The 20892-nt window shown below is 35.2% G+C and overlaps 1 protein-coding gene and 1 long non-coding RNA gene across 21 annotated transcripts in view; one reads left to right on the top strand and one right to left on the bottom strand.

The window, feature by feature from the left end:
* Window positions 1–20892, bottom strand: part of Ptprd (protein tyrosine phosphatase receptor type D) — a 482247-nt gene that overhangs the window by 193451 nt on the left and 267904 nt on the right. The gene's annotated exons all lie outside the window — the stretch shown is intronic.
* On the top strand, window positions 9532–18938 carry LOC125353560. The gene is made up of 4 exons (XR_007211343.1): window positions 9532–9542; window positions 9853–9856; window positions 14647–14657; window positions 18680–18938. It is a non-coding gene; the product is annotated as an uncharacterized LOC125353560 (long non-coding RNA).

Consider the following 20892-nt stretch of genomic DNA (forward strand, 5'->3'; position numbering starts at 1 on the left):
TTTGTGTCATCTTCTAAAAGGAGCAAAGAAAGAGTTGTATGCCACAGGCTACTTTTAGGTTTTAGGGAAACATGCTATTACTATAAAGAGAAGAAAAGTGATTTTTCTTTAAGAGGTGGAAGGACTGATGCGGAAGTTTCTATTACCATAAGAAAACAATGAATAACGTATGAAATTGTAACCTCTCTGTACATGAGTTTGATAATAAAAATTTGAAAAAAAAAAGAAAACAATGAAAATGTTAGACTGATAACATGCTGGCTGTTTTGCTCAATTAAGTAGTAGAAATGTAGAAGTCTAGTGATCTATACATGATAAAGCTAATGGGTTTTTATGTTTAGGAAGACAGACAAATTATCTTGGAAAAATCTGAATATGTGTTGATATTAAGGTGACATTAAATGTTTAAGTAGCATATTTAAGAAATATCGTATTTACAGAAATCTGCCTTGTAAATTGAAAAATTTGAACCTTTGGGTTATTAGTTCTAAAAAAAACCCAGGATAGTCAATAGATGGCAAAAACCGTTCTATAAATATTAATGAAAGCCTCTTTTGTGTCAGATTGGGCCAGTCACTGAGTATGAAGTAATCTAGAGACAGTACATTGTTGTGATCATCAAGATAATTGAACTCTGTGAGAATAAAATAGTATTTAGCTCTTAGAAGGACTGAGTGAGATAATACATTAAATGTGCCTATCACTGCCTGACACTGGTGAGTCTAGTAAAACACCACTATATAACACACTTACTTTGAGCCAAGCTCCAACAATAGATCTAAGTAAAGAAGAGATATGTAACTCAAAGGCTTGATATAACAAGAGCTACTACCATAAGCTTTAAATAAGAAAACAGTCCACAGCAAATCCTGTAGAACAGAGATTATATAGATATGCAAGCATATTTAGAAAACCAGATCCTTGCCAAGTAACCTCTTCAAAATTCATGAAGGCTCTACTTTATCCTTTTGAAAACAAGAGCTTTAGTGGTCTTTGATTAAACAACAGTGTAAATAAAGATAATCCATATTGTCAAATCATTTGTTCCAAAAATAAATTTAAAAAGTGGTTTTAAATACTGAGGATAGCAAAAGCTATATTGTGAGTGACTTCTGTTTGTTTTTATTCAGACAAAGTGAATGAAGTATAACTTATTCAGGAAGTAGGTCATGTTAAAAAGCCTATATGACTTTTTGTTCACATGTCTATATGACCTAATAAATGGCATATGTGGAAGCTATATCTAAAATAAAACTAGGCATAATAACATCTACAAGACTCAGTACATTCATGGACAAACAAACTGACTATAGAAGGGTACACTAAGGGGCGGTATCCAAAGGCTATAACTCTTGTGAACAACTAAAGTACTTTTTACCAAAACATATACCAGGAAGCAAAATGTTTTTTGGGGGAAGCAAAATCTAAACACAGGAATAGAAGGAGGAAGGGTGAGCAAATGGAGTCATTACATTCAATGTACACTATGTAAAAAATGAGCTATGTAACTTGTGGATAGAGACAGGAGGAAGAAAATGAAGGCGAATGAAGAGGTGACATTCTCCAAGAAGCATTGTATTTATAACCTGACTTTAGAAATTGTAACCCCTATGTGTAACTACTGAATAACAACAAAAAATTTAATTAGAAAAGAAAATGTATATAAGATTGTCATATTTCCATGCAATGTCCTTTGATCATATTCATCTTGACTATTAAGCTGATTTTTTTTTTTTTTTTTTTTTTTTGGCCAGTCCTGGGCCTTGGACTCAGGGCCTGAGCACTGTCCCTGGCTTCTTCCAGCTCAAGGCTAGCACTCTGCCACTTGAGCCACAGCGCCGCTTCTGGCCGTTTTCTGTATATGTGGTGCTGGGGAATCAAACCTAGGGCTTCGTGTATCTGAGGCAGGCACTCTTGCCACTAGGCTATATCCCCAGCCCCTATTAAGCTGATTTTTAAAAACAGGAAGCCAAGCGGAGTGAGTATCTGTGGTCCATGCACGTAATAGTAGCTGCTCAGGAGGCTGAGATCTGATAATCAGCGTTTAAAATGAATCCAGATAGGAAAGTCCATTAAACCTTTATTTCCAAATACACCCCACCCAGAAAAAAAAGCCAAAAGTAGACCTATGGCCCAAGAGATAGAGTACTAGCTTTGAGCAAAAAGCTCAGGGACAAAGCCTAGGCTCTAAGTTCAAGCCCAGGAACAGCTGAAAATAAAAAGACCATAAAAGATGAAGCCATAAATATTTTTCCATATTCAGAAAACAGCTTTGCACAAAATACCTGAGCACAATGTCCTCACAGGCTAACATAATGGTCCTATAATCATTCAGTACTAAAGAGCCAATCCACATCCATTAGAGAATGGAATTGAAGAAGAACATCATATTGGACTAATGAGCCATTTTATAACTGCAAAGTGCTATTATGACCACTTCCCTAAAATACAAATATTTGAGCCTTTGTAAGGTTCTTTGAAGGTAGAGATATATGTGTTTGTATATTTTCATTGTTAGTACACATAAAAAACTGAACATAAAGTTTAAATTAAAAATTATAATTAAATTACTTGATGTCAAAATGGAATAAAAATAAGGTCTTTTATTTTTATACTGGTTTATTTTCATTTGCCTTTTATTTTGTAACATTTTTTCTTGCCAATTTCTGCTCTTCAAATAAATAGTGATGAACTCGTAATTAGATTAGCACAATAAAAATGGAATATGTAGTCACCTTTTTTTAAGTAGAAAGAATTAGACACCAACATTCCATAGAAGTAACAGGAATTTTAAAGTTGTGTTGAATTTTTTATTTTTTTAAATTATTTATTGTCAAAGTGATGTACAGAGGGGTTACAGTTTCATATGTAAGGCAGTGAGTACATTTGTTGTTCAACTTGTTACCTCCTCCCTCATTTCCCCCCTCCTCTTACCCCTCCCCCCGATGAGTTGTATAGTTGGTTTACACCAAATGGTTTCCTAAGTATTGCTTTTGGAATTGTTTGTCTTTTTATCCTTTGTCTCTCGACATTCTTGACATTCCCTTTCCCTACCTTAGTTCTAATACACACGTATACAGTATACAGGAATTTTTTAAGTGTACCTCTTGAGATATTATATATATATATATATATATATATATATATATATATATATACCCATTGGATTCTTTATACATTTATCACTGGTTTTAACTATAGAGAGAACGTTCCTGTGTCTGATAGCAAAGTCAATGTCCAACAAAAATAACCACCAGGATTCTGGTAAGAGAGGTGGAGGAGTCATGGGGAGAGGGATAGAAGAATAAGTTGGAGAATACAGTCAAAAATTCATTGCATATACCACAAAATTAAGAAAAGTAAGGGAAGGAGTGGATCAAAGGGGAGTCAGTAAAAATGGGGTGACACAGATTAAGACACATTACATTCACAAACTGCTTTGTTACATGGCAAAAACAATACATATCCTACAAAATTCAGAGAAGTGAGGGAAGAAGTAGGTTGGGAGTGGTGGGTGAGAACATTTAAAGTAGTGACATTGAGAATGATGTACTGCTGTATTTATAAACTGCTGTGTTGACTGGCAACTGCTTTGTACAACTACTTAAAGTGTTTTGTTTTTTTTAACGGTGGTGGGGGGGATTGGATGAGTCGCCAAGTGTTAGTAGCTGACACCTGTAATCCTAGCTACACAGGACCTGAGACCTGAGGATAACAGTTTGAATCCAGCCCAGTTAAGAAAGTCCATGAGATCCTTATTAAGCACTAAAAATGTCAGAAGTAGCACTATATCTGAAGCCTTGAGTGAAAAACTTAATACTGTTCAGTCCCTGAGTTCAAGCCCCAGAACTTATACACACACATACAAAAGTTGGATGAAAATGGAACATAATAATACGAATTATCAAGTAGTTTCCCTACAGGCCACCAATTTAGCATTGTCTACATTCTGTTATTTCTATGTAAGTATCTAGATAGCACTTTAAAAGACAGGATTGCAAGTGGTAAATAGATTTAACACATCCACCCTACAAACTTAAGTCACACAGATGTCTCTGCAATAATATGGGGCCAATAATGACTACCTGTACTTAGGCAAGCGGACTAATGAGGGTATCAGAAGCTAGGAGGCAGAGGATTTAGTGGACAGGCAATGATGTTTCAAGTCTTCAGCTTCTAGAACAAACCATCTTACCAAGTTAAAACAAAAGCTTTTATTTTTTTTCCTTAAAAAAAGTGTAAATTAAGCCTTTATTTTCAACATCCCAGATGGCAGCAGGGTAGAATTTGTACTGTTTTGACATCATGACCATAATATTCAAAATCAATCTTCTTGTGAGTGAATTAAACAAGGGATTGAAAACAGAAAAGCAAGGTAATGCAATAAAAGCTAAGTCAAGTTTTCCTAGCAAATTGAGCCATTAGGCTTTACCAAAACAATAGACATGAGTAAAATTGAAAACTATCATATAGAAAAAGAAGTTGCTATAGATATCAAAGGTCACTTCAGCTCAGAAAGAGATTATCTAAAGCAGAAGATAAATGTTAGTTCATCAATTGTATTGCAAATGGAATACTTACTAAATGTAAGACTTGGCTTACTAAAAGTAATTATGAAAAAGATACAGTGAATTTTGATTCCAACTTTCTCTTCTCAAGTTATCCTGATAGTATGCTTATAGATAGTATGCTTATCTAACTATGGAAATAAATCAAGTAAAGAAGCTTCTATTTCAGAGTGGATTTAGGTGTCTTTTAAGGTCAGTTACTGAGTACAAGCGTCTCCAATAATTTCTCATAGAATTAGCCCTGTAAGAATGGAAAACTGGATATTGATAAGCTGATAGGAGTCGCATTAGCAGCTGCGAAATATCCTGCGCAATAACCCTCTACCCACAGAGCTTTCTCAAGCTAAATTCTATTTTATGAGTTGTTCTTCACATGTTGAGAAGTTCAGAGGGCATTTTTGGCACCAAATAAAGCAAACTCGTTTAGAAACATTATTTATAATTATCCTACAAATTGCAAAGTAATGTAAACATAGAACCCAAATTCCAATTAGATTAAATTATCAATTTTCTGAATATGGTAACAGAAAATTCAATTTGCAATAGGTCAGTTAACCTACAGTGAAACTATTAACCTAACACTTCATTATAGCCAATGATTTCCCTCTAAGTGATTTAAAATTAGAGACATCTACTAGCTACCAATATTACTTACTCCTGGATATTAAGTATTTAACTAAATACTTAGAATTAGAGTAGCATTTCTGTTCCATTTTTGAGGATATATATGATAATTAACAATATATAGAAATTTATATTGAGATTATATTACCACTTTCATTGTTACTGATTATACTATTAATTTCATGATCAATTTCATTGATACTCGCAATTTTGTTTAGAACTGAAGTTCAAAACTGTGTTTCTTGTTTTCTTAATAAATTATGTTTTTATTTTCATTTAGTAGTTGTACAAAGAGTTATCATTCAGCAAGTAAGTTTATAAGTAAAATGTAACTTTATGCAAAGAAATCATAAACATAGAAAAAGGGTTGTGTTTGTTTCTTGGCTCTATTCTTCGTTAGTTCTGTAAAATGGGAGAACTCTAACACATTACACAACAATAAGACTTGGCAAAGAATCCTGTCTACAGTATAGTTATTCCAGTGAATGTAAGTAAATAAAAGTTGCCTGCAGCTCATGCCAGTAATCCTGACTACTCAGGAAGCTGGGATGTGAGGATCATGTTTTGGAGCTAGCCCAGCATGAAAGTCTGTAAAACTCTTACTACAATAAATTACTCAGAAAAAGCCAAAAGTGGCTTTTCGCCACTAGCCTTGAGCAAAACAAGCTCAGGGACAATGCCCAGGCTGAGAGTTCAAGACCAGGACTGGCAAAAATAGAAATAATAATTTCCATTTCAGTATATAGTTTTAACTTTCTTCCTCTTTTTATACTTACCAATGAAAGCAATATCACATTTAAAAGCAAACAAGGTGAAAATGTGTTTATTAACTTTTGAAATATCAAAATCTTGGCATTATTTAGAGGAGGAGAGAGTTTTAGAAAATAGCCCCAAAAGAAAAACAACCACGAAAGGCCCCTAACCACCACCCAAAGTTGCATGAGTAAAATTCTATAAAATTCTATAATCTTTGCTAATGGACAGAACAGATATCAAATTTCCACATAAGCTCTACAAGCTTCAATTATCCTTCATGTAGAGTTAACTCAGTGAGTGAGAAAAGAAGATGCATAGATAATTGTGATCTTTATGTTTTCAAAGAGTAACCATAAACAAAAGAAAAGCCATATAAGTGTAGAGGTATTTAAATGCCTGTAGCCATATTTAATGGGAATGTGTATTTCTTATCAAATTTTTACTTTGAAAGGCAGCATGTTAATTGCAATGTGGGAGGTCATCCAGCAAAGGCAAAAAGAGAAAGAGATGCTCTTTATGTGTGGCTTCTGAGATAATTCTATGGAAAGACAAACTTAAATCACCAATAAAGTGTTGAACAAGGAATTGTGGAAAGAGTTGGGAACAAAATAATAACAAGACCAATTTTACAGGGTTTCGTGACAATCTGGAGGTTCATGATAAGAGGATGATCTGAGATGCTTCTCTGAGAAATGCATAGTATTTTCTTTAATTCATGTCTTGCCTGTCTGTGCAATGTCATCAATTTGAGGCACAGTGAAGTAGACACTATGCCCTTAGCAAGGCTGGATTCTGGCCAGCATAGTTGCCTTCGGGTAGACTACAGAACCAAGTACAATGTAAGAATTTCCTAAAAGCATAATGAACCCAGTTTTACCTAAAGAACTGGCAGGAAGATTATAAGCTATTTTCCCTCTATGTGTCTTGTCTCAAGTTGAAAGTAAGAAAACTCTGCTTCTGCTTACTCATAAACTCAGCACTCCTAGAACGGAGTTGCCAAGGTTTTCCAAGGTATCAACCTAGAAAGACAGGAAATACTCATATAAGAGCATCATATTTTGTTTTCCATCAGTAATTCAATTCCTGAAATCTGCAGGATAGATTAAGTATGCCAATGAATTTCCTTTGTTCCCATGAAGAAATTCATGAAATACTAGAGCTTGCCGGTCAATTGCTTAATGAATGAAAAGAAGAAGAATTTGAGTTGCACGCTTAAGAAGACTTATAACATTAAGAATTTCCTTATAGTTAACAACATGGTTGTCACATTTCAAAATATAATGTGCAAAATGAATAAATTTGAGTTTTCATTGATAAGATACTAAGAAGCCATGGAATAAACCTTTTTCTTACATATTAAACACAACCCTGAAATGTTCATTTTCATTTAGTTGCAATAGACTGACATATTGTTATAAATTTAGGAAACATGCAATCTCTAATGCTTAACAAACTGACAGGAACTTGACAAGAAAAGAAGTTATCTCAGTCTTTAATTCACTGACAGAGAAAGCCCACTTATCCCACTGCTTTCCCCATAGTACATGTGAATAGCTTGATGTCTACAGCAAGATTAATGTGCCTTCAATTGCCAGTGATGATGGCTACAAGGCTGCTGGGTAAATAATGTGTGTTGCATTCCTAAGGGCAGGGAAGAAATTCACTCACTGATCCCTAAAATAACCAATGCTCTTTAAGCATTTATTGTTATAAACATAAAATGATAGCCAATACAGTTTTGTAAATGATACATGACACATTTCATGGGAAAATGATAATCAAATAGGCAAATTTTAAAGTTCATTTAGGAATTAACTCAAATGCACATAAAATATGATAAAAATGTTTACTCAGTGATGAAAAGATGATTTCCATTTCATTTTTCTGAGAGAATATTAGGGCCTTTGCTCAGTGCTTGTGAATTTGGCTAGAAATCTCATTTTACTTATTGCAAACCTACTACTGGACACAATATTAAATTAGCTATTTGAATCCTGACAGATGTCTTCCTTGACCATGACAGCTAAGTCATGTAAAAAATTAGTCTTTTCCTTTCTTTTCAACTTTTTAAAAATTTTCAAATGATACTGATGCATATCCTCTTCTATAAAACCTAATCTTTCATGGAAGATGATGAGGAGGTTCTAGAAAAAGCTTCCTGAGATGTGTGCTGTCCTAGTGCATTTTAACATGAAATGGATCTAGCATACTCAATCATAACTTTTAAATGGTTATTTCCTCTATTGTGAGTAAAAGTAAAAAAATAAAATCAGTAATAGATCAAAGTCAATATTGCCCCATTCTCCCTCTCTCTCATACCCCAGATATATATTTTTCCTTCATTTGTAAATGTACTTACTGGCAAAATAGACAAAATTTAACTGAACATTCACATTTATCCCTATCAAGAAGCTACATTATGTTCTGACATTCTGTGATATGTCTGACATTTAATTTTAGTTATTGCATTGTACCCACAGTTCCTGCCTCCCAAGGGCCCTACTAAATTCATAAGAGTTATTTTACCAGATATTTAGGGCATTTTTCTTAACATGATGAAATAAATTTCTCCATCAATCCAATTTTGTTGCATCTGAAATTAATGCACTGAATTTTGTAGAATATGCTTACTTTCTAAATTAGGTAAATTGTTGAAAAATGTCCCCAGTGTATTTTTATTAGAGTAGTAATGTCTTTGCTTCTTAGTATATCACAAAAATATATAAGCTACTGTGTGTGTGTTTGTGTGTGTGTGTGTAGATTATAAGATACAAAAGTGTGTGAATATAATCTTACGAAGAAAGAGCATGTGAGAAAACAATATGACGAAGTAAAACATAGTAAGTATGAGAAATAAACCCTGCGGGAAATTACTTAAATAGGTGTATAAAGTGCTGAAGGAAAAAAAGTTGAAATATTGGGAGGCAATTTTTAAAATAATTCCAAAAGAAAAATACTGTTCTTAACTCCTGCTTCAAATCATACAGTTCTACAAAGAAGCTGCCATTTCAAACACTTTTATTTAGAATGTATATATTCAGATCACCATAAACAGCCTAACCTGGAGTGAAGCCACTAAAAGAGATTAAAGTCACTGCAGGAGTACAATGCTAACACAAACAGCACTGATTAACTTGAACGAGATCATGTTCAAAGCAGAAATCATAGTATCAAATCATTCAAAGATGAAAGGAATAAAAAGAAAGTGCATCCACTTTTCATTGTATTTCCAAGGACTGGATATTGATGGTTCCATCTGTGTTTATTTTTTTAAATTTCATACAAGAACATTTTCTTCTTGTGCAGTGAACTTGCACATTACTTTAGCACTTGAGCAGATAGTGCTATATTTAATATGAATTTTCAAGACTCTATGATTAGCATAGGTACTATACATGTATATTGTACTTTCTACAATTTGAACAGGAGATTAGTTATGCAGCAAATGCTTGATAATTCCACTGTTATTATTACTGCTACTAATATAACCGTTTTGTATTATTTCAGAGGGAATTCAAAACTGTACTTTAAACTAAAAATGGAAGTACATGTCTATTATTCAAAACTTTGGAGGGAAAGGCAGGAGAATTATGAGTTCATGTCTACTAAGGGCTACAAAATGAGTTCAAGGACAGCATAAACTACAAAGAAAGACCCTGTCTCAGAAAATAAAATATACTCATATATACACATAATTCACATACATAAATTCTGTTTCTTTTAAAATATTTTATTCATTCTTTATTGTCAAAGTGAGGTACAGACGGGTTACAGTTTCATATGTAGGGCAGTGCATACATTTCTTATCCAACTTGTTACCTTCTCCCTCATTTTTCCCCCTCCTTCCTCCTTCCCCATTTCCCTCCCCCCACCAAGAGCTGTACAGTTGCTTTACACCATATAGTTTTGTAAGAATTGTTCTTGCATTGGTTGGTATTTTATCCTTTTTCTCACAATTTTGAAATTCCCTCTCCCTTCCCTAGTTCCAATACATGTACATACAACATCCAGGGTACAAAATCAGTTATAGTTACATCAGGGGTAAAACCACTGGAAAGGAAGACAAAATTAAAAATGCATAATTTCCATGGTATGTTGAAAATAAATTCTGTATTTCTATGTCTTATTGTTTTTAAATATTTTAAGCCCAATGAATAGTTCCCTGGATTAAACGAGCAACATTCACTATACACATAGAGACACACACTTGTGCTTTCAATGCATAGATGTTTGTCACCCAAAATAATACCACATATAAGGAAATAACAATATTTTCAATGACTTAACAAAAAATAAATTTTTACTGAGGTGAGCAGAGCAATATAGTACAATATAATGAATAATAAAATATTTGGCACTGATTGCCTTCCTACTATGGTCTACTGAGCTCACTCTGAGAACTTCTGATGAGACTAACCAAGGCAGATATTTTTGCTAATTCAGACTTATGACAAGTTCTTTTTGTCCTCTTTAGATTAGGGAAACAAGAAAAAAATAACACCGAAGTAGAGTATGAAAAGGAAATTCTCTCCATTGGTTTGACTTTGATAATGACTTTATCATATAACTTACATAACAATTATTCAACCTACCCAATAGTAAACATTCTGCCTGGAAATTAATGTAGACAAATTCGTTCTTGGTATTACTATGATACATGTTGAAAGTATTTCTGAAAAGGGCTATTACCTGAAGATTGTTTTTGCTGGAAAAAACATCATTTCCATTGCATGTTTTTCCTTTCTTTGATACATAAGAAAATTAGTTTAAATAGTATGTTTTCAATAACTAGCAAGCCTCTCTTTAAGTGAATTTAATTTCTATAGGCCTTGAATTGAAGACTGACAGCATAAATATATTGCATGCTTAAAATACATGTTGCCAAGGGCAGTCCAGGAAAACGTTAATTTCAACAAACTGAACATGATGGTGCAAGTCTATGACCTCAGCTGTATGGGAGGTATAGGCAAGAGGATCGTGGCCAGCCCCAAGGAAAAGTTTGGAGATCCAGAAAAAAAAAAAAGCAAAAAAATAAATGTGTTGGGGGGGCAGGGGGTGGGGACTGGGGCAGGTGATGTGTCTTAATGTGGTAAGGTGCCTTGTCAATCAAGTGGGAAGCTCTAAGTTCAAACCTTAGTATGTCCAAAATTAAAACACAGTTCATAAAAATAATTTCTACCACCTATGATTGTTGTCCATCAAGTGATATTCATTTTACAAACTTGTATCATCCAAATCCGTCTGTTCCTTATAGATTTCTTATTTTCGACAATTGAAATCTTCATTAATATACATAAAAGCATATATGACAGACCTTCATTGTTTTCTTTTTTAAGGAGGGACCAGTGGTTCTTTAAAAGATTAACAAGGATGCAAAAATCACACAATTATTCTGCAGCCTGAAAAAGCACCCTATAACGAGGTAGGAAATGATGTGGTAGCTTGGAATCACTCACTATGAAGGAAAAAATAATCTTCAATTAGCTTTCTCTGAAAGTTGTCAACTACATTTGTTGTTAAAAAGTATGATATAATAATACAGTGCTCCAAATAAAATGGCCAATGTACAAAAGTTGACTCTGAATACCACGTCAAGTTATGTCTCTCAATGGAATAAACAGAGATTTTGTTGATATATGATCTAGAAAATTAATCTCTTGGAATACAGAAACTAAAAATGGGTTGCAGCCAATATGCTTTAATCAGAGAGGGAAAATATCATGCATTGATCTAAAAAAGTAAATATATATGGGGTAATATGCACTGGCATTTCAATGGACACAGTCTTCTCAAATTGCGGCTCAGATTCAAAGTGGAAGTGAATAATGGCTGTTGTCTTCCCCTCTCCCCCCGTTAGTGTGAAAGACCCTTTCGATGACCTGGGGAGGCATCTACTTACACGGCTTCCTACAAGTAACAACTAACCTTTTACCAATAGTCACAACTTTGATGACAAAATGGAACACAGTAATAGGTAGATATTTAGAAAATGTGTGGTTCTTGTCTCTGGGGAAACCTCAGTATGGTTTGATTGTTTCTGTAGAAATAGGGAAAAGTGGTAGTGGGATTACTTATTTATTGAGTTTTCCAGTGTCAGAGTTGAGCAGAATGTGAATTTCTGAGAGCATGACATGTTTCAGGAGTTGGTAGGCACTTTTCTCCAAGAACAGTGTGAAAAGAAGACTCAGTGCAATGCCAAGCTGACATCCTTATCACTCCACACTTCATTGTACTCTTCTTAGGATGGAAAAGAGATCCTTGAGGCTTTTCCCAGCTTCATGAAAAGATTCAGATGATATAGGTTCAGCCAAGCAATAAGAAACCCGCAAGAGAAGAATCAGCCAGTTCAAATAATGACAATGACTACCTACATGGTATCCTTCCTGAGAAGGGCCTAAGTGCGGAAGATGGGAGAAAAACAAAGACTTACATGAGGATATTTACTCCTGACTATTCTCTCTGTGGCTGAAGGATACTGGCTATGTCTCTTAGTACAAGAGAGGGACATGTGAATTGTTTAGATGATAGGATTTTTGTAAATATCTTACAAGTACAAACTTGGCAAGTCACAGGGCACTGGGGCTACTATTGTGAACACTACAACTGATACTTTATATAAAACACTTCCTGGGTCCTGTGACCCAATTGTTTCTATTGCCAGAATCAATAGCCTGCCAAACACCTGATGTATGAATGAGCACATTCTGTATTATGTAGCCATCAGATACCCTGGCACATAGGCACAGAGCAGAGAGAGCCAGTACAAACTAGCTGAGCTGGCCCATACAACAAAAATGGTGCAGTTGAACCACAAAAAGAGTGAGCTTAGAATAGACATGACGTGGAGTAAGACATGAAAGATGTCTGCCACATGGTGTATTTCGTCACTCTATGGAGGGCATCCACCCTGAGATCCTGTATCAACTTAAAATGCTGTGACACAGTTTCATTACATTGTTCTTTTATGGAGATATTTCAAGGAGGAAAAATATAAATATAAGAAAGCACTGTTGAGAGGCAGAAAATTATCTATGTAGAGTTCTTCTCAAGATAATGGTAAGTAAGCCACTAGAAATGAGAGACAAAAATTGGAGTAAACTTATGACAGACATAGGGATGAACATTGTAAAATGTAGAATTTCTCATTTTGCTCACTAAATCCTGAAATTACTCTCCTATTACAGATGCATTCATGTGCTCAGAGAAGCTATATGAATACATTTTAAGGTGGTAGGAAACCTAAGAAACCAAAGGGAGAAAAATCAGCCAATCATAGCCTAGTAAGGAAGTACTAAACCAAGTTATAAAAATGTTCTTAGCAGAAGGGATTTTTAATTATGATTTTAAGAAGAGAAACTTGATATTGTTGGAAATAGTAAAAAATCATTATCATTTGCTATCACATAAATAGATCTTAATATGGAGGATTTGTAAACATAGGGAAATGGGGAGAATTCTCACTCATCTTCTTAATAGGTTAAGACTAACATTTGGTCAAAGTATTCAAGCTGGAAGTGTGTTGTGGTAAACTCACTGAAGCACATTTGCGGTCAGTTCTGGAAAAAGGAAGGTGGCTGGGGCTGGGAATATGGCCTAGTGGTAAAGTGCTCGCCTCACATACAGGAAACCCTGGGTTCGATTCCTCAGCACCACATAAATAGAAAAAAAAAAAAAAGCTGGAAGTGGGGCTTGGCTCAAGTGGTAGAGTGCTAGCCTTGAGCAAAAAGAAGCCAGGGACAGTGCTCAGACCCTGAGTTCAAGCCCCAGGAGTGGCAAAAAACCAAAAGGAAAGTGGCTGGCTTTGACAAAGAAGCCACTCAAAGAGCAATGGTGATACTTGTTCTTTCCTAGTCCTCAAGGATAGCCCCAGTAGTTAAGCTAACCAACTGTACAATGAAGTGAGTTCATTTAGGTGACTATATATTTACTCAGACACAATTCTATAAAGGTTTACAGTACCATAAAGCTAGTCCAGAAATAAAAATTCATTCATTATGCACAAATATTTATTTTGACTTTCTGGCATAAACACTGTGGCTTCAAAGAATCATACAAAAATATTTATGTGCACAAACCTCAGGACTCCTAACATATTTGTTCTAATTTTTTTTCATCAATTTGACAGATGTTGACCTAGGAAAATTGACTAAGGATCACTTTACTGTTATAAAAATGAAGTCTCTGGGGCTGGGGATATAGCCTAGTGGCAAGAGTGCCTGCCTCGGATACACGAGGCCCTAGGTTCGATTCCCCAGCACCACATATACAGAAAACGGCCAGAAGCGGCGCTGTGGTTCAAGTGGCGGAGTGCTAGCCTTGAGCGGGAAGAAGCCAAGGACAGTGCTCAGGCCCTGAGTCCAAGGCCCAGGACTGGCCAAAAAAAATGAAGTCTCTGTACCTATAGGCATATTACCTAAATATTAAGCAATTAAAATATATATGTGTATGTCATTTTCCCCATGAGAGGCTAGCTTTGTGTTTCTTAATTATATATACTAAACTATTATGAGAACTTCAAAACTAAATGTAAGCATTTCCTCACATTTAAAACTGAGAGAAGAATCCAACAAAGCTTGTAATTTGTAATCACTCACAATTTATAATGGGCAAGGCAAAAGTTAACACAAAAGATATATAGGGATGTAGAATGCATATGTTCAGAGTCATTTTTATGTTAATATGTGTGCACTTCCCCTAGGAGAATTTCATGTTAAATCCAAACTTCTCAGAGAAGGCACTGCTTTTGGATGGCCACATTCTTATGTGGCTTCCTGTTGTCTGTCTGGCTTTACATCATCTTCTTTTGGACACTTCCCTAAAAGGGATTATATTTCTTTTTGAGAGACAATTAGCAATCAACCATTTAGAACCTGGGTTTCTTAGGCTCAGGAGAGGATAGTGAGAGATATCAAAGAAATCTGCAGTCTGTATACTTGCTAGAGAGTCTACACATCCAGGGAAAGATTGGGGGAAAAGAGAGGGCATATGGACTAAAATGACCATTGGTAGCAACACTGGAAATACTGCATTTGACTCCAGGTCAAGGTCCCTCCTAGACACCTATGCCTCCCTTAGGTAAGGGCAGGAATGCAGAACAACACAGGGGAGATGCCTATCTGCAGATATCATCATTTCTCTGACATGAAACAAGAACAGATGGGTTAAATACATAGACACACAGACACACACACACACACACACACACACACGTGTATACAGCAGATCTAGAAAGAGCTTGCTATCTATCCTTTGGAAAAACAACTGGGCTCTATGTTTAGCAGCATAGAAGGTCAGAATTCCTCACCCTTCCTCTCTTAAGACTTGTATCATTCTTACACTTGCACTGAGGAAGCTAAATATTTACTCAAGAGATTTTACAATGAAATGTAGATTAAAGGACTCTGGGTATACAGCTTAGTTCTTTGGGTATCTTAAACTTCCCTATGTCTAGAACATTCATCACAACTAATTTGGGCCATGTTTCATTGTTTTGAGTCAAAGCTGAAATTCTGTTGAAAAAGGACTCAAACATAACCAGGAATTTCCTTTTAAGAGTCTGCCTGACAAATACAAACAATAACAATAACTGAAATCCACCATTTGTCCAGGGCTTGCTTATCTTCTGAAATGAGCTAAACAGTATATAGTGTATTTTAAGGCAATAAAGAAACACAAAATTTAGTATTAAGAAAAGCATGTCTGTCTACATTTCATACTTGCTTATTTCTGTTGAGATACATATATTTTAATTGTTATGATGATTATGCACATCATTCCTTTTCAAAGGAATTTTAATTTGATATACACAAGAACTTGCTAAATTTAAGGTGATTATCATTCTGGTATATATGTAGTAAAGTTTTAAAAAACCAGTCCAGGATGGAAAAAATGAAATATTGCAGTATCTGGATTGATTAGTAAGAAGGCTGAACAGATAGTTTATGTGACAACCTATCACTGATAATATAAGGTGAGCTGGCCAGTAAAGATGGGCCAGTAATAAGTTTCCAGTTGGCTATGCCTTTTATACTTTACATCTCTAAATCCTTCCATTACAAAGAGTAATACAGTCCTTATTTATTTCAACACCATTAAAATTTGCAGGAGAGGTAGACAATGAATTGTTGTGGTTTATGGTACAGGAATAGAAGCCCAACAAAAGAAGGACAGTTTACCCATAGATATCAGGTCCTGGTAGAAAGGAAATAAATAAAGCACTGTGGTTTGCTGGCATGAAATGAGGCGCAGGGAAAACTGTTTGGTGATGAAGTTGACCATTCAGTTGCTATGATTACATTGAAGGAGCTTGGGAAGGAAAGTTGTCACTGAGGTCAGAAGACTTCCTTAGTTAGCAATGTGCTCAAGACTAATAGGGTTCCTGACACACAGAAAAACAAAACTCAATAAATATCATAGCTTCTTATCAAAAGCAAAATGATACTTCTTAAAGTTCACTTTGTCTTTAAAATTTACTTTGGAAACCAAATCTATTTTTTCCTGTCATCATAAAATTAAACAGTATAATTTCTACATACATAAATATATAATCAAAATATATTAATATTTTACTACTAAATAAAACAATTACTATAATTTTATTTCTTTTATGTTACCAATATACATTTTTGAAGGCACTTTATAGCTTTTTAAATGTAGATCTTAAAAAACTAATCTATTACAATATTTCTGCTATAATAAGTAAGTCTGCTTTTGTCTCTATTACCAGTTTAGAAATACTGGTAATGAGAAACATCAGAGGCAGAGAGCTAGAAGAAGCAGGCCTCACCTTCCTACTGATGCTTTTCTATTGTCAACTGTACACTCAGCACTTTCTTTAGAATCAGAAATGAGCTATTTATTTCTCCATGTAAATGGCAATGAGGAAAGATGCCTTATTTTCTATTCCCAGTATCTTCTGTTCATTTAGCTTTTTCATTCAGCCTTGCCAGGAAGGAAAAAAATAGTGAGCTGAAACACTTGCATGATTTTCCTAAGTGACCCACTGCCAGGTAGCAGTAATCTGTTCACTTTCTCCTTTCTTCCCTTCAGCATGGTACCTTAACAGTTAGACTCAGAGGCAGAGCATTTTCTAACCTTAAGCTCCCTGTCCAGCACCTCCCCCCAAATGACATGTATTTCTTCCTGGTCTGATCTTATAGAGAGTAAAGAAACAATCTATTAAATTTTGTCAGATTGTCATTTCTTCATTTTTTTTTTTTACTGTATTGTTCTTATAGAGGTGATGTACACAGAGGTTACATTTACACGAGTCAGGTAATGAGTACATTTCCTTTCATACAGTGTCATGTCAGATTGTCATTTCTAAGACTATCATTAGACAGTTTTCATGGAAAATCAGGGAAAGCCTTGATTCTGGCAAATCAATTGGTCTGAATATTAAACTAGCCGTTTGTCTGGTCAAAGGTATATAACATGATATTTTTGCTACCATCAGTGTCACAGTGTCTGTCTGTAAGGAAATATGAGAGCTTAAATTAATTTTGTCAACCAAGTAGGGTAACTACATTTGTAATAACTTCTTATCTTATATTCAAACATTATTTTGCTTAGATGAAATTGGAAAGGGCTGAAACAAAATGGCACATTGTCAGAGAATGGTAATGGGCTTTTTAAAAAACCAAAATTTCTCAGGAAAAATGTATACTTATCAGAATATATTAGGCATGGATTGATTAAATATGAAAGCAATGAAGGCATAGAATTCAATGAATTGGTGACAATTTTCATAAGAAACACAATTGTTTTCAATATCAGAAGGAAAGATCCAACAGTCATAGCCAATTTAAAGTTTGTTTTTTATTCTTTTCAATTGTACTTTCATTGATGTGACATATATCAAATTAATTCCCCTAATGAAGAATGAGAAAAATATGCAATATATCATACAATCATAGTAACATACTATCAACTGATACTTTACAAAATGCTTTCTTCCTTTAAAACTTGAATTGAGCCAGTCTTTTGGCATCTCATACCTGTAATCCTAGCTACTCAGGGGGTTGATACCTGAGGATTACAGTTTGAAACCAGGCTGGGCAGGAAAGTCCTCTAGACTCATCTCCAATTAATTGCAAAAAAAACCCCACCAAAACAAAACAACAAAACAAAAAACCCTGGAAGTAGCTATATGGCTCAAAGTGGTAGAACATTAGTTTTGAGCCAAAAAGTTTAGGGACAATACCCAGACTCTGAGTTCAAGCCTCACAATAGGCAAAAACCAAACAAACAAACAAATAACTAGCATTGGGATTAGGTATATATTATGCTTAATACCATACTTTGCCCATGTCCCTATTGATGGAAAATGACTTAATCTAAAGCACTCACCTCCCCCATAACAGTCATATCTTGGAACTGTCCTTGCTACACACCCTACTGAACCATCTTCCCCTTGAACAAAAAGAGAGCCTGAGACCAAGGCCACTTCTGACACTGACACACCTAATGAACACAGTTGCTTTTGAAACTTTGAAACTCCTCAATCAAAATAACATTGCTCTCCCACAACATGCCCCATCTCACCCAACTTCTATGTTCCCCCCTCTGACTTCATTCTTTCTGCCCAATATTTTAAAGGGCTCTAGTTTTAAGGAAATGAGCCCATTTTCCCTTCAGTCTGGTTGAAGGGGAGTGGACCACTCTGAGAATAGTATGGTTTTGTGTGTGGAAATAGAAAAATAATTTGTGAGGCTTCCCGTTTTGAGATTTAGAACTTATTCTTATCATGGATGTAAGAAAGAAACTGAGTCATGAGGGTATCTGAATAGAAAGGGCAGAAACTGAACTCAACAGACCAACAGACCATTCCAGAATACAGCATGGGGAGAGCAGTCAATGTACACTTTGCTGAAAGTACAGAAAGGTTTTCAATGAAAACTCTTCTGAAAATTAACGGTAATGTTCTAGGATGTAAAAACACCTTATAAAACTATATATTTTTATTGGAAGTGTCTTTGGGGGTTAAAATGGTACTCTTTCAACTGACTTCTCAAGAGGCTTACAGTTATGAGTTGTTATAGCTGAACTGAAAGACTCAAGCAAGTTAGCGCAGGAGTCAGTTTGAAACATGATACAGGGATATCTTAGCCGGCTCTCATCATTGCAGTTCTGAAAGTTGTGACAGAGATTTAGGTATTGATTTTCATACCAGCATCAATATAATACAAGTTTGATAAAATATTTCCATAGGAAGCCAAGCAGTGAAGACTCACTATCTGGATTATTAACTCTCACCCCTTGATTTACTTAATGTAACACTAAGCTAAAATATATACATATATATAATTTAGTGATAAATATCGCTAAATATATAGTACAGCATATATATGTTATACGTTATATTTTCTATGTATTATTTTCTGCATGTTTTAAATACTGAATGTTTTTCAAACTCTTTTCCTCAATCTGTAGTTGGAGTTTGCACACTTTTAGGTCTTTTGTACAAAAACTTAAAGCTTGTGATATCTAAGTTATCAGTATCTTTTTCAGGCATCGTAATCTGGTGGTAGTAAATAAGAAATATTTCCATCCAAACAACAAAGATTTTCTTTTGCTTTTTTATAGTAGTTTTGATTTTTTTAATTTACCTTTTTATTTAATTACTTATTTTAGTGTGTTGGTACTAGGACTTGAACTAGGGACTTTGTGCTTTTGCTTATAGTTTTTCACCCAAAGCAGGCCCTCTACCATGTGAGCACCAGCTTCTTTTTTGCTGGTTAATTGGAGATAAGAATCTTTTGGGGTTGTCTGCCCTTTGTGGCTTGGTACCAATGTCCTCAGATCTCAATATCCTGAGTAGCTAGGATGCATGATATGAGCCACCTGTTTATTCTTACTTTCAGATGTAGAAGTTAATTTTTGTGTCTGGGGCAAAGTTTGAGTCAATGCTCATAGAATTACCCACCTTTTTTGGCAGTATCAAGAAAAAGAAGAAATCAGGAGGAGAGAGAAGCTATGCGACTAGAGCTCTGAATGCCAAACAAAACAACTCCAAGCAGGATACTGGTTGTTTATGCTGATTTCTATGGATAGTTATTCAACACAGGGGGTGGAGGGGCAGGGGTCAGGAATTCTCTCCCATCAACCAGCAAAAAGCTGGAAGTGAAGCTGTGTTCAAAGTGAAAGCCTTGAGTGAAAAAGCTAAAGGACAGCACCCAGGCCCTTAGTTCAAACCCTAGTAGAAGAAGAAAGAAAGAAAGAAAGAAAGAAAGAAAGAAAGAAAGAAAGAAAGAAAGAAAGAAGGAGAGAGAGAGAAAGAGAGAGAGAAAGAAAGAGAGAAAGAGAGAAAGAAAGAGGAAGGAAGGAAGGAAGGAAGGAAGGAAGGAAGGAAGGAAGGAAGGAAGGAAGGAAGGAAGGAAGGAAGGAAAGAAGGAAGGAAGGAAGGAAGGAAGGAAGGAAGGAAGGAAGGAAGGAAGGAAGGAAGGAAGGAAGGAAAGAAGGAAGGAAGGAAGGAAGGGATGGAGGGAGGGAGGGAGGGAATGACTCAGAACAATGCATATTTGTTCAGAGGCCTTTCTGTAATCACAAATGGTTATTACAAATGTGAGGTTTTCCTGGAATACTTATTTCCTATACTACTGTTTTCCTGTGAGAACCCCATGCAGTTGCTTAAATAACAGGCTTTTAATTTAGTATCCACTGGATAGAGAAGATTTGTTTTCCTATCAAATATTAAGTGCAGAGCATTGCGCTAGATTTGAAATTGAAATTTAACTCAGAGCTCACAATTGCAAGACAAGAACTCCACCAAGGGTTATGCTCATGAGCCTTTTGCTCTGTTTGTTTTTTCAGGTAGTCTTTCACTTTTGCTGGGCATTCTCACATAACAATCCTTATACCTCCACCTCTCAAGAAGCTAAGATTACAGGTATATGCAACCATGTCCAGCTGACAAATATTTTCTTGTAGAGACACAAGATTACAT

Source organism: Perognathus longimembris, chromosome 1 (genome assembly GCF_023159225.1).
Source record: "Perognathus longimembris pacificus isolate PPM17 chromosome 1, ASM2315922v1, whole genome shotgun sequence".
Taxonomy (NCBI): Eukaryota; Metazoa; Chordata; class Mammalia; order Rodentia; family Heteromyidae; genus Perognathus; species Perognathus longimembris.